The sequence below is a fragment of the Muntiacus reevesi genome, chromosome 8 (assembly GCF_963930625.1).
Source record: "Muntiacus reevesi chromosome 8, mMunRee1.1, whole genome shotgun sequence".
Taxonomy (NCBI): domain Eukaryota; kingdom Metazoa; phylum Chordata; class Mammalia; order Artiodactyla; family Cervidae; genus Muntiacus; species Muntiacus reevesi.
The window spans coordinates 77,280,549-77,286,418 of record NC_089256.1 but is presented as its reverse complement, the minus strand read 5'-3'; the positions used below and the strand labels follow the sequence as shown (position 1 = coordinate 77,286,418).

The 5,870-nt window shown below is 36.5% G+C and overlaps 1 pseudogene; it reads left to right on the top strand.

Moving 5' to 3' along the window:
• Positions 1-1,646: 1,646 nt before the first annotated feature.
• On the top strand, positions 1,647-3,934 carry LOC136172967 (dysbindin-like; annotated as a pseudogene).
• Positions 3,935-5,870: the final 1,936 nt, after the last annotated feature.

Below are 5,870 nucleotides of genomic sequence, written 5' to 3'. Positions count from 1 at the left end.
TCTTATAAAAATTCATCTAATTTGCTGTATGTCTTGAATACAGACACACACACAGTTCTTTCTCATCACTTTTACATTTTTAGACATTTTGGGGCTTTATTTACATTTTATTTTCTAAATCCCATATTATGTTTTTGATTGGATATATTCTCTTGGGCAATCTTTGTCATTTAGTCTTCATTTCATAGATTATAGTTGTTTATTCTCATTTCTTTGATGAATTCATTCAGTTCTTATTTTATATTCTCCTTTTATTTGTCCATTTGTGATCAGATTCTTTATATTTCTGATTTTTGGTGTTACTTCAATTCTGCAAATGCTGTTGAGTTACATTTAATTCATGTCAGAATGCTATCTTACACTTTTGTTAGCTTGGTTTAGAGAAATTTTTTACTTAAAAATATTATGTTCATATTTTGTTTTATTCTTATGGTAAATTTGATAGATTTAGCATTCATAGTTTATTGATTTTTTTAATCATTGTTTGAGTTTTACTGGAACTAGCAAAAGAAAACTTCTGTAAACGTGAGGTTTGGTGACTTCTGGAAATAGCAACCCACTCCAGTATTCTTGCCTGGAAAATCCCAAGGATGGAGGAGTGTGGTAGGCTACAGTCCCTGGGGTCGCAAAGAGTCAGACATGACTGACTGAGCAACTTCACTTTCATTTTCATTTCTTAATGAAGGAAGATCAACCTTTCCTGTTTCTATAGTGATCTCTTCAACAAATGGAAATTGATGGAATCACTTCTGTTCTAACACATTTTGATACTTTACTATTTTCTAATTCCAGCAAAGTTTGATTTTCAGCTGTTTCTTTATATCTCTTCACCATTAAGCCTCCAAAGAGTCCCTTCCCAAAGATCCTTCATTGCCTTCAGAGTTATGGCTTGTATGAGAGTGCCGTCTTCGTTATCACATGATTGAAAGTCCATTCTGTTTAATTCCTTATTAAATTTTCTCTGTGTTTTCTTACCATGGTTAAGACCCTCTGTTTCTGAATGTGAATATTATTAGATGTTACAGAGAAGCCTGGTGGGCTGCAGTCCATGGGGTCACAAAGAGTTGTCATGACTGAGTGTGTGCATGCGCACGCTCTCACACACACACACACACACACACAGATGTTATCTGTGGCCATCTCTACTAAACACTACAGTACTCTCCTATGATCATCACAATTGCCTGTGACCCTCCATTCAGGTTAGGACTCCACTTAAGTACAGGCATTAAACCACCCTTGCGGTCTTGGGTGGTTCTGTACCATTTAAGTAAATTTAAGGCATATAGTAGTTTCTTTGGCCAGCTATGCTGTTAATATGAACTATGCAAGATTTTCTTATCTAATGTTATTGACTTCAATTTTTCCCTTGGAATGTGTGCAGAGATTCCAATTCAAAAATTTTCCATTATCTTTAAGGTACTTGGAAATTCAATAATAATATTATGAATGAAACAAAGGTGTCAGATTTTAGAAAGAATTCCAAATCATGAAGTCCTCCAGAGAAGGGAGATAATTGCACTTTACAAAGCAAAGCGTTTATTGTTAGAATATTTATTTATCTCATTAAGAGAACTTTGAATAGGCAGAATATCAAAATGAGAGTGTTCTAAGAGATATAAGCAATACTGCACTAGAATCTAAGCATGATGAAAGTAAAGAAGATAAAGGAGAACAGGGAATATTTTATCAAATATCAGAACTTGCATGAGTTAAACTAATTGCTCTAAAATATTAAAATATGTCATTGAGAATAGTATACTAGGATTAAAGAAATTGGATAAAGTCTTGAATTAGCTTATAACAATCTTTCTATAATTCTTAACTAGTACAATTCAGAACGCTTTCCAACAACTGCAAAAAAAAAAAAGAAAAAAAGAAAAAAACAACCCAACAATAGCCTTATTTGCCAAAGTACTCTGCTGGACTAGGGTTACTTAGCAGGTATGAAGATACATGTGGTCTTCCTGGGTGGGTCAGTGGTAAAAAATCCTTCTGCCAATGCAGGAGCCAGAGGAGATGCAGGTTTGATTCTGGAGTCAAAGATCCCTTGGAAGAGGAAATGACAATTCTTTTCACTGTTCTTGCACAGAGAATCCCATGAACAGGAGGAGCCTGACAGGCTACATTCCATGAGGTCGCAGAGTCTGACATAACTGAGGAACTGAGCATACACATGAAGATACAATAGCTGCACTTCATAGCAAAATCAAAGAATGTGCTGATATAAAGAGCTAGTGGTTAGCAAGGTGGTTATACTTTCAACACACTGGGAGAAAAAGACAGGCTCAAGAGAGTTAGAGCTGTAGCTTCAGCAACTTCCAGATTTAATACCAAGTTTAGAATTTATGACAGCAGATCTCCCCTATTGGAGTTAAGTTCAGTCACTGAGTCATGTCTGACTCTTTGTGACCCCATGGATTGCAGCACATAAGGCTTCCCTGTCCATCACCAACTCACAGAGCTTATTTAAACTCATATCCATTGAGTCAGTGATGCCATCCAACCACCTCATCCTCTGTCATTCCCTTCTCCTCCTGCCCTCCATCTTTCCTGGCATCAGGGTCTTTTCCAAAGAGTCATTTCTTTGCATCAGATGGCCAAAGTAATGTAGCTTCAGCTTTAGCATCAATCCTTCCAATGAACACCCATGACTGATTTCCTTTAGGATTGACTGGTTGGATCACCATACAGTCCAACGGACTCTCGAGTCTTCTCCAGTGGCACAGTTCAAAGGATCAATTCTTCAGCACTCAGCTTTCTTTATAGTCCAACTCTCACATCCTTATATGACTACTGGAAAAATCATAGCTTTGACTAGACAGAGCTTTGTCAGCAATGTAATATCTCTGCTTTTCAATATGCTATCTAGGTTGGTCATAGCTTTTCTTCCAAGGGGCAGGCATCTCTTAACTTCATGGCTGCAGTCACCATCTGCAGTAATTTTGGAGCCCAAGAAAATAAAGTCTGTCACTGTTCCCATTGTTTCTGCATCCACTTGCCTTGAAGTGATGGGACCGCATGCCATGATCTTAGTTTTCTGAATGTTGAGTTTTAAGCCAGCGTTTTCAGTCACCTCTTTCACTTTCATCAAAGGACTCTTTAGTTCTTCTTTGCTTCCTGCCATAAGGGTGGTGTTAGCTGCATATCTGAGGTTATTGATATTTCTCCCGGCAATCTTCATTCCAGCTTGTGCTTCATCCATACCAGAATTTCTCATGATGTACTCTGTGTGTAAGTTAAATAAGCAAGGTGATGGTATAGAGCCTTGACATACTCCTTCCCCAATTTGGAACCAGTCCATTGCTCCATGTCCGGTTTTAACTGTTGCTTCTTGACCTTCATACAGGTTTCTCAGGAGGAAGGCAAGATGGTCTCATATTCCCATCTGTTTAAGAATTTTCCAGTTTTTTTGTGATCCACACAGTCAAAGGCTTTGGCATAGTCAATAATGCAGACATTTTTCTGGAACTCTCCAGCAGATGTTGGCAATTTGATCTCTGGTTCCTCTGCATTTTCTAACTCCATCTTGAACATGTGGAAATTTTTGGTTCACGTACTTTTGAAGTTTTAATGGAGAATTTTGAGCATTACTTTGCTAGCATGTGAGATGAGTGTGAGATAAATAGCCTCCCCTATGTAGAGACTAGTTTTTAAGAGATAGAAAACCACCTGCTAAACCAAGAAGATGTATGTGGGCAATAAGAAAATAAAACAGAAACAGTCTCAATAATTGGAAAATTACAAGAAAAATAAGAGGAGTGAAAAATTGAAACCGTCACAGCTGAACTGGATGCAGAACACACCCAGAAGGTCCAGGAAGTGGAGGATACCCAGAAAAGGAGGCTGAAGAAGCAGGAGAGGTATTTTTGAAGAGGTCTTCCAGCAGGATTTGGAATCGTACCTTTCCACAGCTTGCCTTGCAGATAGCTAAGAGGTGAGGCAGTGGAGGGCAAGGCACCCTGGCAGCAGGGACCTTCCCTGGGTGTGCAGAGAGACGGATGATGCCACGCTCCCTAGAATGCGAGGTGCATGGGATAAAGTCCTCATAAGTCCTGTTCTGTTGTTGGACCTTTAAAACCAAAGAGAATGCACCATGCCCTCTTTGTCTTGACACTGTTTTTGCCTCATTCTATAGCTATAGGCTTTAATCTCAGATATTTAAAAGACACAGAATATCTTTTAAAATGACTAAAAAAAATGCAAATAAATATAAACATAATCCTTCAACACATAATAATCCCAATTATTATTTTAGTGTAGTTTTTACCAGTTTTTGCTTATTAGTGGGTCAGTCCATTTGAGAGATTCTATTTCTGTAATTGGTATAAAATATACATATATATGTGTATATATATGACTTTGTGTCTAAGTTTTCTTAATATTATATGGGAATCTTTCTTCCTCTATTGTTAACATTTTTAAATATAAAAAACACTGTTATAACATTTACATCTCTCTATGAATCTTTTTTCTAGAGCCTTTTATACAGAGTGAAGTAAGTCAGAAAGAGAAAATTAAATATTGTATATTAACACATATATATGGAATCTAGAAAAAGGGTACTGATGAATCTATTTATAGGATAGGAATAGAGACACAGACATAGCGAACAGACTCATAGACACAGTAGGGGAAGGAGAGGATGGGACCAATTGAAAGAGTAGCACTGAAACATATACATTACCATATGTAAAATAGATAGCTAGTGGGAAGTTTCTATGTAACACAGGAAGCTCCCCCTGGTGCTCTGTGACAACCTAGAGGATGGGATGTGTGGCGGTGGGAGAGAGGGTCAAAAGGGAGGGAACATAAGTACGCCTATGGCTGATTTATGCTAATGTAAGACCAGAAACCAAAACAACATTGTAAAGCAATTATCCACCAATCAAAAATAAATAAATTTTAAAAAATCATATGTATAATTTTGGATTACTTTAATTTCCTACTAAATATATTAAAATAATCATATATGTTCAGAATTATTTAAATTATTATTTATTTGATATTTATCATGTTTCTAATTTGAGAAATACTAAAATTTTAGCTTTATTTCAATTAATTTATATGTTATTATTCTATTTATTTTATGAAATCCAAATAACATCCAGGATAGCACTATTATTATCTTGGTATTCTGAGAAATATATATCTAAAACTTCTTTTATTATTTTCTTTCAGCATTCAAGTCAATACACAGGATACATACTTTTAACTTTAAGCAGTACAAAATGAATAAAATTCAAGTAATCCAAAAAAATTTAAAAATAAAATTAGTCTACATGGTGAGTTTCAAGCATACAGTTAACAACTGGGATAAATATTAGAACAGAAAAAAAGCACAATAAGTGCACATATGTTAAACAGCAATATTCAAAGTACAAATACCTACATTTTTATATAAAACATATAAATGATCAGTTCAGTTCAGTCACTCAGTCGTATCCAACCCTTCACAAACCCATGGAGCACAGCATGCCAGGCCCCCCTGTCCATCACCAACTCTGGGGGACTACTCAAACTCATCTCCATTGAGTCGGTGATGCCATCCAACCGTCTCATCCTCTGTTATCCCCTGCTCCTCCTGACTTCAATTTTTCCCAGCATCAGGGTCTTTTCAAATGAGTCACCTCTTCACATCAGGTGGCCAAAATATTGGAGTTTCAGCTTCAACATCAGTCCTTCCAATGAACACTCAGGACTGATCTTTTTAGGATGAACAGATTTGATATCCTTGCAGTCCAGGGATTCTCAAGAGTCTTCTTCAACACCACAGTTAAAAAGTATCAATTCTTCGGGCTCAGAATTCCTTATAGTCCAACTCTCACATCCATACATGACTTTTAGAAAAAAAATAGCCTTGACTAGAC